Genomic DNA, 20,008 nt, shown 5'->3' with positions numbered 1-20,008 from the left:
ATCTTAGACTTTGTGAGTCACATGGTTATTAAAACTACTCAACTCTACCCTGGTGTCAAGAAAGCAGCCACAGACAATCGGCAGATGAACAGGCATGAGTGTGTTCCAATAAAACTTCATTTGTGGACATCAGAATTTGAATTTCACATCATTATTTGTATCAAAAAATATTCTTCTTTTGACTTTTTAAAAATCAATATCACAAGCCTTATCAGAGAATTGGTCTTTTATCCCAAAGGCAAGAGAGCCTTGAGTGCAATTTTGGAAGCAAGCCCTGGACCCAGGCCTCAGGCACCTACTATTCCGGCCCTCTTGGTGCCGGGCCATGGGTGAGTCTTTGCCTCAGATCATCCCTTTGGACTTTCCAGAATCCCACAGAATGGCATTCAGGAGGAGGGGGCTGTGCTTGTGGGTCCCACTGCCCAGGGAGACTGGGAGAGCAGCAAGGGACTGTTTGCTGCTGGCCTGGGATTTTGACATTTGACTCTATTCTATTAGGTTGGTGCAAAAGCAATTGCCGTTTTTGCCATTACTTTAATGGCATTACTTTAACGGCAAAAACCGCAACTGCTTTTGCACAAACCTAATATTAGGAAAAGCTCAGGGTGAATTACAACTTGGTTGGCTCTGGAATGGAGCTGGGGTCTAAATTCACATCTTTAACCAGTCACCCTTCACCACCCCCACCACACACACACACATTTGATCTTGATCAATCTTGAAAGAACGAGAGAGAGGAGGCAATTTCCCCCCAGAAGGGAATCACTAGCCACAAAATAAGCTGCTTATAAAGCACATTTGTGGAAATGGTGCCATGGTGTGGAAATGGCCTGCCTTTAGAATTTGAGGTGTGTGATAATGGCCCCTCAAACCTGCTCCTTCTCTGCACACCTTTGCAGAGAAGGAGCACAGGTGGTCTTGGCTGTCACCCAGCAGCACAAGCCAGAATCCAGCAGCCAGGCTATGGTGCCAGTTGTTTGGCCAAACACTCATTGAAATGTTGCAGTGAAGATACTTTGTAGAAATGACTCACCTTTGCAATCAGTTGACTTTAAGGGGGTTACCCTCAATAATGGGGATGATCCTCAGCCAATCAGTTGAAGGAGCTAAGAGCAAAAACTGAGGTTTCCTGAAAAAGAAGGAATTCTGCCTTGAGACTGTGACATACAAATACTACCTCAGTTTTCAGCTTACTGGCCTGCCCTACAAAGGTCAGACCTGCCAACTCTCACAGTCATGGGAGCCAGTTCATTACGTGTATATGTATATCCTACTTGGTCTGTGATATGGTTTGGCTGTGTCTCCATCCAAATCTCATCTTGAATTGTAATAATCCCCATGTGTCAAAGGCAGGACCAGGTAGAGATAATTAAATCATGGGGGTAGTTTCCCCCGTACAGTAAAAGTAAGTGAGATCTGATGGTTTCATAAGAGGCCTCCCCCTTCACTTCGCTCTCACTTCTCTTCCTGCCACCATGTGAAGAAGGACGTATTTGCTTCCCCTTCCACCATGATCGTAAGTTTCCTGAGGCCTCCCCAGTCATGCTGAACTCTGAGTCAATTAAACCTCTTTCCTTTATAACCTACTTAGCCTCAGGTATGTCTTTATTAGCAGCATGAGAACGAATGAATACAGTCTGTTTCTTTGGAAAGCTCTGATGATGTGGTATTTAAAGTACTTGTCATGTAGTAGGTATTCAGTGAATGGTGACTATTTTTTTTCAGTGAATTCAGCCACGATTTATCCAGAGCCTATAACATGACAGGTCCTGGGCTAAAGCACTAGGGTAGGGAAATCTGGGGAAGAGGCTTACCATGGGCTCTGTCCATGATCACTGTCCTTGTATTCTCATGGTCAAATTCTCCCTCCCTTTTCCAACGACAAAAACAAGGTTCCAAAAGTTAAGCAACTTATCCAGGTTGACACAGCTCTTAAGAGGCAAGAACCATACCTGAAATAAAGTCCACAGACTTGAGCCCTGTGCTACACTTTTCTGTACAGCCTATTTATCTTTCAGGAACACTGTTCTCTTGCTTCTTTGCCTAGTGGGGAAGAATAATTATTACCCCTACGTTACCAAGGGAAAGCTGAGATAGAGAAGTTCTATAGGACGGCACTGAGTCCAAGCTGCCACTCAGCCGCCCACTTTCCCCCAAGGCCTCCGTTTGCGATGCACAGCCTTGGCTCTCTAGGATCAAGCCCCCAAATTGGGAAAGAGCATCCACATCTCTCCCACTGAGCCTTCCCTTTGCAGAATTGCGAGGTCCTCCCAGCCATGTGTTCCATGAAGGGAGCTTTGCTGTTACTTGTCTTAGAGCTGCTTTTGGAATCCTTGCCTCTATTGGATTCCTCTTGCCTCAGTGCAGCCCAAGATGTTCATTTCCATGAGCCAGGAGCCCCCACAAAGTGCTAAGAAATAGAGTCTGAGCTATAAACATGCCTGGATGTTCTCTTGCTGCTCAGCCTGGGAGCTGAGGGCCACTGCAGAGATTCTGAGCCACGTGCGGTCATGACGTGAAGCTTATTTCTACTGGAAGTTTTTAAAGGTTGTTCCATTAAACCCCTTATTGACTCTGGTTATGTGATGATGGTAACTGACTCCACTAGGGCCAGGGTCTACACTCTGGATCCAAGACCAACTAGTAATGTGACTTCGAGCAAACCAGCTCTTCTCTCTGAGCCTTGATCTATTCACTGTTTATCAGTTGACTTTTGCTGCATAACAAACAAGCCCCAAACTTGATGTTATGAAACAAGACACATTGATTATTGTTTGTGAGTCTGGGGGTCAGCAGCGTGGCTCTGCTAAACTCTCTGAGCTTCCTCATCTGTGGTCAGGTGTAGTTCAGATGTACAACTCTGCTGTACTTGGTTGGGCTATTTCCCATGTTTGGGGTTTGGCTGGCTGTCAGAAGACGAGGGTGGCCTTGACTGGGACAGTTGGGCTCTCCTCCTCCTGGTTTCTCACCCTTTGCAGCCCAGTCCAGACTTGTTCTCATGGCAGCCAGACAGGGTTTTGAGAGCTCCGAATCAAGTAAGCCTCCTGATGTGTGGAACTCTAGGCTGGCTATCATTCATTTTAGGCTGGCTGTCATTCATTCTAGGCTGACTGTCATTCATTCTGCCCCTTGACCAGAGCAAGCCCCAGACCAGCCTGTATTCAAGGGCTGCACTTCTTGATGGGAGATGCCACAAAGTCACATTGCTAACTGTATGGGAGAGAGTAAAACCATAGAGACTGGTAACCAGTCTATCCTCACCTGTGCAGCAGCCACTGGCTTTTCTTCTTTCTATCTTTGCTGTTCAGCATTCATTTCCTCTACCTCACACTGTCACACAGTGACGGGGATGAAGAGCCTTCAGCAGACACGCCTACACTTCTGTGGGATTCTTTCCAGAGGTGAACAGCTGGACCAAAGAATACACGAGCTTCAAGTCCGGGACCCAGCTCCGATGACGGGAGGCTTTGTTCTGGCTTCTGCCAGCAGAGTGTTGGGGTGCCCACGTCCCCATGCTCTCACCAGCGCTCTGCAGACAACTTTCAAGATCCCTGGGATCTTGTCACCCTCTCAACCCCTCAGACAACTTAGCCTGAGTGTGACCCAAGGCTTGCTAGAGTGGCACAAGGAGGTGCTGAAGGCTCGTTCCAATCCCCCAAAGCTCACAGGCACTCTGCTCAAGGCAGCACCAGTGACCAGAAAGGCAGGTAGAAGTGTCCACTTCCAGGACTGTCTCTCCAGGCTGATGGAGGCTCACACTCACGCAGGCGACAGAATCTGAGAGAGGCTCACACTCACGCAGGCGACAGAATCTGAGAGCTCACTCAGCAGGTTAGGACAGCAGAGGGGGTTGGCACTAGGGCTGGGGTTGGAGGAAAAGGGGAAACTGGTGACATTTCTAGGTCATCTTGGCCTTTCCCTAAAACAGCGGGTCTCGGCCAGAAGTGACTGTGCCCTTGAGGTGACATCTTTGGTTGTCGCACCTGGAGGGACCTACTGGCATCCAGTGGGTGGAGGCCAGGGATGCCGCTGAACACCCCACAATGCACAGGATGGCCCCACCACAGAGGACGAGCTGCACAAAATGTCAGGAGTGCCGAGGCTGAGAAACCTTCGCCCATTGAATACAGGCTGGTCTGGGGCTTGCTCTGCTCAAGGGGCAGAATGAATGACAGTCAGCCTAGAATGAATGACAGCCAGCCTAAAATGAATGATAGCCAGCCTAGAGTTCCACACATCAGGAGGCTTGCTTGATTCTGAGCTCTCAAAATGGTGACAAGGCCAGGCTTGTGGGCTCTCAAGACAAAGGTCCAAAGTCCAAGTCAGGCTTCGCCCACTTCCTCCTGAATTTTACTCCTTTCCCCAGTTCCCACATCTGCAAAAGGGAGCCAGCGATCGTCCGGTCCCCAGGGGGCTGTGGTGAGGTTCAGTGGCACAAGATGAGCTGAGTGCACAGCCCAGGGCCAGTGCGCAGAGCTCAGTAAAGGACGGCGAGTGTCGAGAGCCATGTCTCCAAGCACATGCCGAAGTGTCTGCTCCCCACAGGGCTGAGCCAGCTCACATACCTGGCAAAGAGGCGACGTGGGCCCAGCGCAAAGCAGATGCTATGCCACCCTCACGGCATCCCCAAGAGGGCACTCCTTGTTCTCATTTCTGTCCCCAACAACACACCCAGCTGCCGGGGCCAGACCAGGTGCAGATGGGAGGAGGACACACGCTAGGGCCCCGGACCATCTGCAGGGACGTCCAGTGACCTCCTCCGAATCCAAGCCACCCCTGTCAGACGGCAGGCCCCTTGTCACCTTGGCTGCCTGGTGGCACCTTGTTTCACAGAGCAACTTGGGGCTGCCCCAAAGCTCTGCCCAGCTGACGGGCTCTGGACTTTCTGAGAGAGAACTGGGCTGTGCCTAAGCCCGAGCCAGGAGCAGCCAAGCTCCCCTGCAAAGGACTGGAGAGCTGTCGCAGCCCCCAGCCATAAATCTCTCAGGAGGAGGATTTTCCTGTGAGCACACAGGCGCTGTGGGAGGGCCGGGCTAGGAAAGCAGCCTCCTTCTAGGCGGCCCAGGCCCTGCACGCAGCCTCTGTCCCCTCTTGCCTGCTTGGCTGTTGTTCCTGTGCCCACCCACATCCCCAGGGTGAAACCAAATGAGGACCTGTCACCACCACCTCAGCCTCAGTGCTTCCAAACCAAGTTTGTTCCCTAAGGCCTGCAGAGGAAGCCCCAGAGCCTGTCTTGTGACTGCATGAACACCAAACTTGCTTACCCTTTTGTCTCCTGCTGCTCACTAATGCTAACTCCTCTCCCCTAGCAACAGACACACACATGTGCACACACACTCATACACATGCACACTCACATGCACACACACGCACACAAGCACACACATTCATACACTCACTCACATATTCCTATACACACCCTCATGCACACTCACACAAGCACGCACTCACTCATATACACTCACACCAGCACACAAAGCACATACGCATACACTACACATGCCTGCAGTCACACCCTCATACACACATGCACACACAAGCACATGCACTCATACACTCACACATGCATACCCACCCACACACTCATACGCTCACACACACATATACATGCACACTCACACAAGCACACATATACACTCACATAAGCACACACACATACACACATGCACACACACACACAAGCACACAGACTCAAACACATACACAGACTCATACACACTCATACAAGCACACACATGCATGCACACTCACACACATGCACACACAGGCACACATACTCATACTCACATTCACATGCACAAACTCACACACACACACTCACACACGCCCCACCCCCAAATCCTAGCCGTGGGACTGCATACGTGCTTCCCCTCTGCCTAGATGCCCCTTCATCTCAGGGTGCACCTCCTCATCCTTTGAGGCCCTATTCAAGGGCTGCTTCCTCCAAGCAGCCTTCTCAATGCCCGCTGGGATACCAAGGCAGAAGAATGATCACAGGGAGCTTGCACCTGCTTTTAAAACACTTATCATCTCATCGAACCCTAACTGCAGAGAAGGAAACCAGGACACAGACAGGTTGAATTACTTGCCTCAAGTCAAAAAGCCTTTCGGTTAGAAGCCCGGGTTTGCACCCAACGTCCCTCCGGAGGTCTGCAGGCTTAATCGCCACATGTACTGTGGTTTCTCAAATGGATTAGCCCCCTAGGGCTCTTGCAATAACTTCTCATCTCTTAAAGCTTTGACCACACTCTAGAAGGCTTCCTGGATGCCACTACCCATAGGATCAGCTTCTGGAAAGCGAGGACCATCCCCGAAGTGCCACGGCTCACTCCATCGGCTCTGCATAATTGTTACCACAAGGCCCTCTTTACTCTGGTGTCCTTCTGAGCTGTTTGAAGAACTGGCTGGAAGGCTTCCTTTTCATCAGGATCCATCTCCCCAACTGCTCCCTAGCAAAACCCTCAGTCTCCCCATGCTGGGTGCAGATGTTGTTTTGCTACAAAGTGAGTTTGTCCCCACATAGCTGAACCCTGACATCCTTCCCACTCAACAGCGTCCCATCTCTTCTCTTGCAACATACCATTCTTTGCAAAGATGACATCTCTGGGCCACACAATCTGACACAGGGCACGTCTCAGCAACCCAGAGGGTCCTTCTCCAGCCAGCTTGCATCCCCGTCGAGATTTAGAAAGGCCCCGAAGTGACTTATGCTCCACACAATGGGGCCGCCCATGGTGATGGATGTGACATTGTTTCATAGCAGACACATGAAAAGATTGCAAAGCAGACCCCCTTCTTCTTGTCTCTGCCTCCTCATTATTTTTATTGATAACACATGCCTATCACACATTATTCTAAGCACAGATGATGCATTATCTCATTTAGCTCTCACAACCATCCCATGAGAAAGTGTTATCACTATCCCCACAGTGCAGATGGGGAAACTGAAGCAGTGATCAAAGAACTTGCCATGGTCATTCAGAGGAGTGGGGCCACGTTTCCAGCCCAGAGCACTCAGGCTTCTGCAGGCAGAGCTTGCAAAGACGGTGCCCATGTATGTCTGGGGCAAGGGCTGGCTCCTGCTAGTTGTGGATTAACACTGCCTTGGAAGAAAACGAAAATGCTGCTTTTAAATATTAAAGTCTCTTCTGAATGATCCCAGCCTGCATGTGCAATTAAAGGAGAGTTAACATTTATCAGACCTGACATGCTGCTCCTACCCCCAACCAAAAGGGTAGAATCTCTGGGGCTCCCCATGGTCATCTCGAGGAGTGCAGATAGCAGGTCCACCGGCCATCCTCTGGCCCCACCAGCCTTTTCAGGACAAGCCTCCTCCACCTTCTTGCAGAACTTCCACAATAAAACAAATGTGCAGAGTACAGCAGTTGCTGAGAAGGTAACGCGCTCGGGCCCCAGGCACTTCTGCCTTCCTGGTCCCTCTCCTCCATAAAAAGGACTCCCAAGTCTACGTCCAGCAGCACTGGTGTAAAGAGCATATAACCCAGCCACTTCCAAATTTGGCATGAATGTGGTTCCTGCAGAGCCCAGGAAGGTGGCAGGGGGTGGATGGGTCTGTTCCAGGAGTGAGCAGGGAACCCCCTCTGACCCACTGACTTCAGAGCTGCTCATGGAAGTTTTGAAATTCAAACTCTTTTTCTTATAAGTATTAAATAATATATGCTCATGATAGTGCAAAACCAAATGAACCATGACTGAAGGACATAACAGTAGGAAGAAAAAGCCTCCTACCTCCTTCACCCCAACATTGCATTTTCCAGAAGTTTCCCACATATACGCACACGGTATGTCCATCTTACATTCCAGCAACTACAGTGGATCCCCCTGTGTGTGCTGGTTTGCACTGGATCCCACTCTAGTTGAAAGATAAGATGGACATTCCTTTTCTCTGGTGGATCCACTGGGACCTCTCTCCGTGTTAGCTTCCGCGGTGTGGAGGAGGTCCTGCCTGTCTTGGTCCCTGGCGCAGTTCCATTTTGGTCCAGGAAATATTTGCATTGAGTGGAGGGGCACAGCTCAGCCCGTGCCAACCTGCTGCGGAGTTTTGCCTCCTCACTTGAGCCTGGGGCTGTGGGCGGTTGGAAACTCATTGCCAGAAGCAGTTCTGCTACGGCAGAGCCTTGTATCTTAGACACGTGCACTGGTGCGTTGGGAGGGCAAATTCCTAGAAGGCCATTGTGAAGTCAAGGGTGCACGTGCTTTTAATTTTGATGGATGTTGTCAGGTTGCTGCACGTCGGAGGAGGCAGCGGATCCTTGACTCTTGGCGCAGTTTCAGTTCTTTTTTCTCGGAGCTTCCCGTACTCTTCCCGACCAATCTTCTCAAGCCCAGAGGCACAGAGCTGGTGAAGATCGAGGCCTCTGGAGCTGGCCTGGGGGGCTGTGAACCCGGCTTCTGTCCTTGCTGACTCTTCCCAGGCCTCTGTGTCCTCGTCTGTAGAACGGGTGAATGACAGTACTGACTTCAGGGGCAGATCTGAGGCCTCATGAACTCACCTCCCAGCCACCAGCATCCCCAGGTGCACATAGATCAAGGGAGCGAGCTGTGTTCATGGGACATGAGTTTGTTGGACTCTGGAAGGCCTGGCTGTGAGGTCGCGGGTGGCATTGTGCTTGGAGTTAATGAGGGGTGCTGGGGACAAAGTATGGCCCTTCTGAGCAGGCCACCCCTGCTGACCGTCCTCTCCTCTTTTGAAGTCCCAGAGATGAGGTGGTCTGTTTAACTACAGACAAGCAAACAGGGGCCCAGAGAGGCAAAGTAAATTGCCCAAGGTCACACAGCCCATCTCATTATGGAGGAGATCCATATCCATTATTATTACAATGTTCACTTTTTCATCTGATTTTAAAAGAAATTAAAACATTTTTGGCCAGGTGCAGTGGCTCACGCCTGTAATCCCAGCACTTTGGGAGGCCGAGGTGGGCGCGTCTCCTGAGGTCAAGAGTTCAATACCTGGCCAACATGGAGAAACCCTGTCTCTACTAAAAATACAAAAATTAGCCAGGCACGGTGGCGGGCGCCTGTAATACCAGCTACTCAGGAGCCTGAGTCAGGAGAATCGCTTGAACCCAGGAGGCAGAGGTTGCAGTGAGCCGAGATCATGCCACCCCACTCCAGCCTGGGTAACAGAGCAAGACTCTGTCTAAAAAAAAAAAAAAAAGAAAGAAAGAAGAAATTAAAACATTTTCATAGGACCCTAAAAGTTTCATGGGCCCTAGGCCCTGTGCTCACTGTGCCAAGTGGGGAAGTTGGCCCTGAGGCTGCACGGGAGTTTGCAGCAGAAGGAACCACAGAGCCCTCTCCTAAGCCTGACACCTGCCTGCCTGCTGTAGGTCCCATGTCTGCCTAGCTGGAGGGTGGAGCTCACAGTCCACCTCAATCAACCTCAGTGGCTGAAATCACACCACAGGGGTGGACAGGGAAGGGATGAACTCCACGCTGTCCTCCTCCATCTTCTCTGTCCTCTTAGGTACCCTCGCCCTAAACTCTTTGAGCCCTCAATCAAAGACCAAGGGGTGTCAGCTCATGCAAGTCAATGTCACAAGGAATCAATAACCCATCAGTTCCCAGAATCAGGCTGTGAATTCCAGCAGGGGCTTGGCCAGGCTCCCATTCACCCATCCAGCATTCCAGGATTCAGTAACAGTTGGCCACTTTCACGGAGAAAGAAGGCGCTACAGAGAACCTGACACCATGCTGATATTGAAACCACACCGGAGTCCTCCCAGCGCAGCCTCCACTCTGTCCCCAGCATTTCCTGAGCGCTTGTGTGCTCCCAGAATCTGTGAGGAGCACCCCACTTTAGGCAAACATGCTCTTCTTAACAAGTTATGTGTAAAAGGAAATTGATATGAATTCTGTGTATTCCTGAGACTTCAGTCTCACATTCTGACTTCAAGTTCCTCTGACCCGCAGACTCTCTGTCAAGGAGTCAGCGCTGATGCTCTGTAAATCAGCTTTGAACTGCCAAGAGGCCCACACATACGGCCTAAGAGTCCTTCCTGCACATGAGGAGTCACTTCCAAAATATCCATTCCAGGCCAGACTATAGCCAAACAAGAAGACTACACTTTTATTGCTTATTTTTTTCACTCCAACAAAATCTTCATTGACAGTCTTCAGAGGATGTCTTGCTTTTTGCTGGAAAACTTAGAGGAAAATATCAGATTATTACTATCATTTAAGCAGTGGGTTTTTTCCAGGTGTTTTGTGATTTTAAGTAACATTATGGTAAATATGTTTGTAATCAAAACTTGGAGTACGAACATTTTCAAGTTCTTCAGTCATTTTGACAGACTGTTTATATAAAAAGCATTCCAACTTACACTTCTACTGGCATTCTGTGAGAATGTAAATTCCTCTGTATTATTACCAGGTTTAAAAAAATGCCAAAATTCATTTTAGTATTAAAAAATTTATACTTTTTCAATTAGGGAATAAAGGGATGAACTACATCAGAGACAGATGCCCACTGGATCGTGAGGAACTGAATCGCCTTGATCTAGATTACTAGATAAAATATAGAACACAGTTACATTTGAACTTCGGGTAAGTCATGCTAATTTTTCAGTGAATGTCCCATTATTACATAGAGTATACTTCTACTAACATTTTATGTATTGTTCACCTGAAATGTAAATTTAACTGGGTTTCCTGGATTTCTATTTGTTAAATTTGGCAACCCTACCTCAATTCCCATTTGTGAGCATGTACATTTTATCTACATTTTCCTTCCACACATTAGCATAAAACTTCTTATTTTACCATGTATGCGCACTTACTGTATGCTAACACCATACTCAGCACGTGCTCTGCATTGATGAATTTCTTCCTTGGTAATCCTATATGTCAGTATCATTATAAGTAGTATTAATTTACTTAGAACACAAAGGCATTTATTATCTTAAAAGTTTCTGCAGGCCAAGAAATCTAGAGAGGCTTAGCTGGGTGGCTCTAGCTTGGATCTTTCATGAGGCTGCAGTCCTCCGGGGTCCACCTGGCACAATGGGGCTGACTGTTGGCAGGAGGCCTAGGGTATATGATCATTCCTATTTTACAGGCAGAAAAAGCAAGGCTCAGAGAAATTAAGGAACCAAGCAGGCCAGCTGGGGTAGAAAACGAAGCTGCCTGACTCTAGACATGCGCCCTTAACACCTGTTCAGTTTCATCACAGGTGAAGAAGTCTTGGGTATATGATCATTCCCGCTTTACAGGTGGAAAAAGTGAGGCTCAGAGAAATTAAGGAACCAAGCAGGCCAGCTGGGGTAGAAAACAAAGCTGCCTGACTCTAGACATGCGCCCTTAACACCTGTTCAGTTTCATTGCGGGTGAAGAAATTTTTCCACGTGCATCATAATGGAAATAGTTGTAATTAGCTACTTTAGAGTGCTAATGTGTGTGACCTTATGTATTACTTCAAGTACAATAAAAACTAAGAGAATATGGTCCATCAGAAATCTGGTAGACCTGGAAAAGAACCATTTGTAATTATCCTATTAATTTATTACATGATAACAGGTACTTTGAAAAGGCCAGGAAAGAGTTTGTTCCTGTTAGAAGGCTGGGCACATCCCATGCAGTCAGGATTGTGCTCTTAATTTGCTTTTTTATAGATAATTCAAAAAAAACAGCTCCAATACATGCCCTGTCAGAACAATTATAAACTCTGAATTTATGGAGTCCACATTACCAAGTGTTGACCGCAAACCCTGCAGGTGCAGAAAATGTGACGTCAGAGGATGATTTAATTGAGGCATCAGGGAAAACAGCACAAATTCTGCTGTTCTGGGCTTTTTTGGTAACTAACCCTGAGCCTCTGGGAGGCTTCCAGGCTGAACACCCATCTCCCTAATCCTTTCAACAAATGATCTCCTCCCATTCTTCTTCCACGTTTCCCAAAACTCTGAGGGAGAAATGGCTGGGCCTCCGTGACGAGGGTGGGAAATATGTGGTCACTGGAGCAGGTGGTACCACCTGTGGTTGGCTCTAATTCCAGGCCCACAGCTGCTGCCCAGCTGCAGAGACCCAAATCCCAAGGTTTTTTGAGGATTTTCCCACCATCTGGGCTCCGAAATTCCCATGGCCAGAAGCTTTCTTGTGAGCCAAAGTGTCCCACTGCAAATGTTACGAGTGTCCTCAGGGGATCCCTTCACAGCCCCTTCTTTCCCTGAGACAGTTCAAATCTCTCCCATGGGGCCCCCACAATTATGTCCCATCTGTCTTCCAGCAATGACTGTCGATCAGAAGAGGAGCTTCCGCCCACCCCCATCCAAGCCTGGATCAAAAAGAGCTTGGGACTCCTCCAATCATGTTCTGTCACCCTTTGCTGTCATCATGGCTTTACTATTCTAATGGAGGGAAAGAAGCATTTTAGAGATCTGAGAAAAAGCCCTCGTCCCATCCTTCAATTGTCTTGGTTACTCACCTGTTAGCTATATAACAACCCAGGAACTCAACATAAGACAGGAGATGAGGAAGCAGTTTTCTTCTGAAAGAGACCCCAAAAGGGTGCCTACATTTCTATGCTTCCTTTTCCTCACAGATTCTCTGCCCTTGGAAAAGCTGGGCTTGCATCATTAATTAATTCATTCAACAGACTTTTCCTGAACACAGACTTGGTTCTGGGCTCAATAAGAGCAAACATTGATCAATGCGTCTGGCCCTGTGCCAAGCACTTGATGTGCACTGAATGCTCACAATGACTCCATGAGGAAGGTAACCTTGCTTTCTCCAGGTGGCAAAAGCATTAGAGCTCAGAGAGGCTTAGTTGCTCCAACAACACCTAGAAAACAACCGGTGAAAACCGGAGTTACAGAGCCTGGAGCCCGAGCTCTCACTCGCCAGCCTTCGAGGCTTCCGATAAAACACGAGGGCCAGTGTATGCACATTGATGCCACGCCGCTCCATGTGGTAAAAGAGCATTTTAGCAAATGTGCATTTTGTATCATTGCCATTTGACATAGATCAAGGTAACATTGATTACATTGTATAGAACAGACAGGATTTGAATATAGCAAAGGAATACTTTCTGTGAGGGCTAAACATTTCCTTGTAATATTGAAACAAATAAATGATAGATTTGCTAGTCAGCTGTTACGAAGATATAACTCCAATTCTCCCCCTCTTTCTACATCCACGCCCTTTGTAATGTGATTTTATGGCTCCTGCTATCAAGAGGTAGAGTTTATTCCCATGCCCCTTGAAAATCTGGGCTGCTTTTTGACTTGCTTCAAATAATAGAACATACAGGAGCCAGGCCTCAGAGACCCAAGCCTCTGAACGTGACACTTTTTCTCACCCGCTGGGCCCCTCACTCCCACCATGAGGGCAAGCCAGGCTGCTCTGCAGATGAGTGACTATGTGGAGCAGAGCCAAGTCACCCCAGCCAAGGCCATGCCAGACCAGCTAGTCCTAGGTCAAGCTATCAGCTGACTGCAGATGCACCAGCTAGCCCAGTCGAGATCAGCCCAGCTCAGCCTGGATGAGCAGAAACACTCAGGTAATGCATAGATTTATGGGGGGTGGTGGGAGGGAAGTTATATTTTAAGCCACTAAATTTTGGGGCGATCTGCTGTAGAGCAATAGCTCACTGACACAAAGCTAACAAAACTTCAGGCATTTTGCTTTCTCTCTTGATTGATCATTTGAATTTAGGCAACAGTTGGACCCACATAGAAAAGAACCATATGGCAGCCCAGAGCTGCTTTAGCCTCAGACGCTTCCTAACAGGAACAAAGCTATGGCCTAGGAGCCTTCCAAGGGTTCCTGTGTTTGAGGGCTGAAAAATATAGAATCCATTGGCTCTAAAATACAAAACAAAGTAAGGTGAAAACAAAAACAACCTTGCAAAATAAAACTGATAAATGCCTCATTACACACCTTCAAAACAAAGCATTATGTCAACTAGTCAACTGTGACTCTATTAGCATGTAACCACATGAGTTGCGTACAATTTTGTGCTCACAAGCAAAATAATTTCTTCTGAATGAAATCAAAACATTTTAAAATCATAAGAAAATTCAAATTATTATGATCTTTGTCGGCTGGGCACGGTGGCTCACGCCTGTAATCCCAGCACTTTAGGAGGCCAAGATGGGTGGATCACTTGAGGTCAGGAGTTTGAGACCAGCCTGGCCAACATGGTGAAACTCCGTCTCTACTAAAATTACAAAAATTGGCCGGGCATGATGGCACACACCTGTAATTCCAGCTACTCGTGGGGGCTGAGGCAGGAGAATTGCTTGAACCCGGGAGGTGGAGGGTGCAGTGAGCTGAAATCACGCCACTGCACTCCAACCTTGGCAATAGAGTGAGATTCAGTCTAAATGTCTAAATATATATAGATAAAATCTATCTATCTATCTATATATATATAATCTATATAGACTAGTCTATATATATGTGTCTACATATATATATATATATATAAAATCTTTGTCACTTTTACTGAGCCCAATTCCACATAATTTTCCAAGGAAATATGGTAAACATTTTGGAAAATCTTAGTCCTCCGATAATTACCTAGCATGGGATGCATCTGCATTTTCATGGCATTGACGTGCCGTGGCCAGCAACTTCTGAAAATGACTGCGCCCAGGGCCTGCAAAAGTCTTAAAACAGCTCTGGAAAAGCATCTTCTACAGGCTCATCGCACCCGATTGCTGAGAAAATGAGAACTGCGAGTTCCCCTGAGGAGACAATTAGCACTGGTCTGAATTGAGAAACACCAGCATGCCTTTTGATGAACACATGTGGTGGCTCCTAGAGGCTACATCTCCAGACAGAAGAGCCTTGTCAGGTAGCAGGTGTCTACACTGCGCCGATCCAGCAGAGATCTGCTTCCCCTTCAAGGCACGGACCGTGTGGTGCTTATCTTCGGGTCTTCCTTCACTCAACAAATGTTTATGGAGTGCAATCAAGTGCTAAGTACTTGTCTAAGTACTAAGATTACAGCAGCAAACACAACAGATATCAACTCTACCCTCCCAAGGGAGGGGTAGACAGAGGGGACAAGTTATTTTTTAAAGTGACAAAGTAAGTATGCAGAAGATAAACTATTTACAAATTAACCACGAGGTCTCCAGCCTTGGGCCTTCCTCTCCCTTTGGCTTTGTTTTCTACTGCCTCACCCTCCTCACCACCCCAGAGGATCTCTACACACTGGGCCAGTTCTCCAGACCCTCCAGGAGGTAGAATTGGGGAAAGGAGCTGAGGACAAGAGGCTCTCCAGTAGGACTGTGCAAGACATGGTTATGAAGGTATTGAGAGAGAGGTGGCAGCAGCTGCAGGGGTGAAGGAAGCAAGCAAGAGAGAAAATGGGAAAATTTTACAAAGCATGGATCATGCTCCCTTCACAGCATGTGGGGGATTAAGTAGAGCCCTCAAGTCGCCTTTTGGTGCCTGGACTGTGCTTCTGTGTGGCTCTGCTCTGAGACTGGACAGTGGGCAATGGCCTGCCATGCCATCCTGTGATAAATGCTATCAAACACAGAGCCATGGAGGGGCTGGACCCAGACCAGGAGGGGATGGAATCTATGCTAGCCAGGGGATGTGGAGGTAGGAGGGGGGGAAAGAAGAACATTCTAGGCAGAAAAACAGTCTAATTGAAGGTTACAAGGTGGATAGGAATTCCAGCAGCTGCAAGGAGCCTTGTGTGGCTGGAGTTTCAGGAGCAGTCGGGTGCCATGAGCCTGTAGAGATGAACAAGGGCCAGATCATGGAAGGCCTCATAGCCCTGTGAAGGAGTTACCCTCACTTCGACTTAAGTGCTTGGGAAATAGGAGATTCTTAAGAACTGGCTTTTTTTTTTTTTTTTTTAATTTTAATGCTGACTTAATATTTACCAAGAGAAAAGGCTCACCCACCACAGTTCTAAACTCGAATCATATCTAAAGCTGCCCAAACGACTAGGAAGTACCTCTGTTATTAAATCACTTTGGAGAATGTCCAATAGCAATTCCAATGCAGGCTGATGTTTCCTTATCTGAAACTTATACCTATAAGTAGGGTTCCCTGATTCCAGGTCCCAAGGTTAATCAATTAATTACCAGGAAGAAGGTTCCCCTGGTTTTTGATCCTAGCAACCAAGTGAATGCATACTTAAGATATTTAAGGTTGAACTTTTGAACTCCAGATACTCTGACCTCAGGTATGACTGGGATATGGTTGTAATAATAATTTCTTGGGCATCCCTGTCATGATGTCACTCGCTCACTGGCCACTGGCTTGTTGTTGCATTGTGATTTGGGAGGAAGTCTCCTCTGATACTTTCAAAAACAGAATGCAATTTTCCCATTAAATCATCTCTTTCAGCCGGGTGCGGTGGCTCATGCCTGTAATCCCAGCACTCTGGGAGGCCAAGGCAGACGGATCACTAGGTCAGGAGATTGAGACCATCCTGGCTGACACGGTGAAACCCTGTCTCTACTAAAAATACAAAAAATTAGCCAGGCATAGTGGCAGGCTACTCGGGAGGCTAAGGCAGGAAAATGGCGTGAACCTGAGGAGGTGGAGCTTGCAGTGAGCCGAGATCTTGCCGCTGCACTCCAGCCTGGGCAACAGAGCGAGACTCCGTCTCAAAAAAAAAAAAAATCATCTCTTTCCCCTACTTACATTAGGCTGTTTGCTGGACCACAGGTTATAGAAAGAAATAAAAGAAGATGTCACCAGGTCTTCGCTAGTGAGAAACATGGACAATGTGTATGGTTGGAAAGAAGTATCTGAATAAGCCTATTGAGATGCATTTCATATTGGAGGCTGGAAATTGATGGAAACCATCCATGGCTTCTCTTGGAAGAAGCATTTAATCCACGTAATTCTAGACAGGCACAGTGTCCTAATCAAGGCTCTTGGGTTACCAGGTACCTGCCATGGGCCCTTGATGGGTTTTGGTGCTCATTATCCATTTTCCCTTCCTCTGGGAAAAGCATCCAAACTTCCTTTGGGTCCAAAAGCTGAGTATGAGAGCCTAGGCCACTCCTTATATGGTAACCTTCAAGCCCAATGATTAGCTCAGGATGGACACAGTACCCACGCTGGCCCAATCACAATGGAGCCAGCACTTGCACAGGAGTAACTGGGGACAAAGCTCTCTCCCTGCCCTTGGACTTTCTGTTCCATCCCCTGACCTCTGGGCTTGAGTTCAATCACCAATTGCCAATGATTTAATCAATCAGGCCTAGGTAACAAAACTGCCATAAAGAAGCCTTAAGTAAGTTCAGGGAGCTTCAATGTTGGCCAACACGTGGACGTACTGGAGGCTGGAAACCTCCTCTCCCAGGACCTTGTTCTCTGCCTGTTTTCCATGGGGCTGTTTCTGGGTCACACTCTTTATAGTAAAGCTGAAGTTGTACGCACAGTAGTTCCCTGAGTTCTGGGGATTGTTCTGATGGGTTCTCAAACATGGGGGTGTAGTTAGCTTATGGAATCCCCAAATTTATAGTAGGCTGGGAAGAAATGTGGATCAGCTGGGAACCCCACTTGTGTGGCTGGTGTCTGAAGTAGGGAGAGTCTTGCAGGATTGAGACCTTAGCTTGCTGGCTCTGATGCTAACTCCACGTAGATAAAGTCAGAATTGGGTTCAATTGTTGGACACTCGGTTGGTGTTGTAGAATTGGATAGCTGGAGTGGGAAACAACATGTATTTGGTGTCAGGAAAAAAACCCACACCCTCGGTGGCAGACGTGGTGTCAGAGGAAAACAGTGTTACAGGCCAACTTGTGTGAGACAGTAGTGAGAAGCAAGACTACATGTTCCTGTTTGCTCCTACTCACACAATGCAAGATGAAAAGGGACTCCAGGCAGTAGTGATACTGGTTATGTGGGGGTGGAGGTGAGGCAGGGTGGACAGGACAGGGAGGGGTCAAGAAGTCCTTACATAGAATGTTTTCATAGTTTCAATTTTTCAATCAAAGAGTTTTACTTGTTCAATGTTTTAATTAAAAATACCTTCTCCATAAAATTATTCTGAGCCTTCATTCCTCACCATCACCTGCCATTAACGAATTATACAGTAGTACAGGTAGACACAATGTGTTCAGGTGAGGACCAATTTCTAGCTATGTGGCCATAGGCTGGTAACCCCTGTGTGCCCCAGTTTTCCTCATAATCCGTAAAATGAGGACACGAGGAATACAGACATCATAGAATTATGTTGAGGGCTTAAAACGATGGCATACGCTTTGAACAAATTGGAGACTTATTCGTGTGTGTCCTGGGCTCCTCACACACATCTTGTGCAAGGAGAGATCCTAGGACCCACCGTGGATTGACTGACAGTCAGGAACAAGCTTCCCGGAGAAATATACCCCCTTGATAATCCACAACAGTCTCTAATGACAGCCCTGGGTTTTCAATACTAAACTCAGACTCAAAAATAGGGGAAAAAAGAAAATATCAACATATGCAGGCAAAGGAGAAATGGCGAAAATAGGCACTTCAAGTAAAGTTAAAATAGGCACTTCAAGTAAAGTTTAAACAGGCACTCCAGAGATGCCAGAGAACAGTGGAGTGGCAATGTTGGAGGAGAACACTAAGTCTTCCAGAAACAAGTAGGGGAGAGAAGTCCTTCAATTGAAAAGTCAAACCAATTCTAACTGGTATAAATCGAATGGAAAGACCTGCCTGGACACCTTATACTGAAACTGCAGAATGTCTAGGATAAAGAGAAAAACATTAAAGCCACCAGAAATTAACCCATGAAGGAAGAGTGATTGGTCTTAGAGAAAAATTTCTAACCAGCACTAACTGACCTCAAAAGATAATGAAATAACATCCTCCAACTAAGGGGCTACTACCGGCAACTTAAAATTCTATCCCCAGAAAAACTATCACTTACAATTTTCAAAATAAAGATATTTGCAGATAGACAAAGACATAGAAAAAAGAAGAAAAGGTAAAAGAAAGAAATCGAAGCTGGGAGAGTTTAAACCTGGTTTCCCTGAAGGACGTGGTGTCAAATCCAGGTCTCCCGACTCAACAGCCTTTTTTTGCTGGGCTTCAGCTGCAGGCAACCTTCGCAGGTGAACGGGATCCTGGGCTCAGAAGGGCTTGATGCTCATGGTGGTTTAATGAACCATCTGAAGTTCTTAATCCTTCTAAGCCAGGGGCCCTATAATTTCCATAGCCAATCCTGCTCACAAATCCATAGACTGCCCCTTCATTCCTCCACCCAGATGCCAGAAAAGCCTGCCATGTCTGGGCCTCGGACTGCCATGGCTCCTGGAAGTCCTTGGCTGTCCTCCTCTGCTTGGGGCCTCCGTGGCACCTGAGCGGGCTCCTGGACTCCAGGTCCTGTTAGTGCCTCCAGTGAATACTGTAGCTCCTGCTGTGTGCTGCCCCACATCCTGCAGAAAAAACCCAAGTCTCTCAATCCATCAAAGTCAAAACTCTCTAAAAATGACTTTAATTAAAAGAAGAGGCTCCCGAGTTTTCTCAGATCAGGTAGCCCTCAAACCTACTCCTCTTCTTGAATTTCTCTTTGCTCTCTGGCTGGGCCTGTCTTTGTCCAATTCCCTGTCTCCGATGGTCTCTGATTCTTTATTCAAAAGGCAGGTGGAGAAGGTAGGAAAGGAAGAAAGAAAATGAAGGAAACCCCACTCCTTTGGAACATCCCCAATCCCCAGCGATGTCTTACAAGCTTTAAAAACTTGCAGGTGTGATCACTGCTGCCTCTGGTTATCAAGAACTCAGCAGCCACACCCTCTCCCTAGAATCCTGAGCCCCCCAGCAGTGCCCTCTCCTGGAATCCAGCTCCCTTGCAGTACCCTCTCCCCAGAACCCTGAGCTCCCCTGCGGTTCTTCCCCTAGAATCCTGAGCCCCCCCCAGCAGTGCCCTCTCTCTAGAATCCTGGGCTGCACAGCCATCTCTGGCAGGGCCACCAGGAAGCCCCCCCATTGCTAGGAAGGCACAATGGTCTGGAGGAAGAACCAGCACTCGCCCCAGGTTTCTCTCTTCCTGACTGCTGTGAATGTTTTGTCTTCTTGGAACGGT

Source organism: Piliocolobus tephrosceles, chromosome 20 (genome assembly GCF_002776525.5).
Source record: "Piliocolobus tephrosceles isolate RC106 chromosome 20, ASM277652v3, whole genome shotgun sequence".
Taxonomy (NCBI): Eukaryota; Metazoa; Chordata; class Mammalia; order Primates; family Cercopithecidae; genus Piliocolobus; species Piliocolobus tephrosceles.
This window is presented reverse-complemented; position numbering follows the sequence as displayed.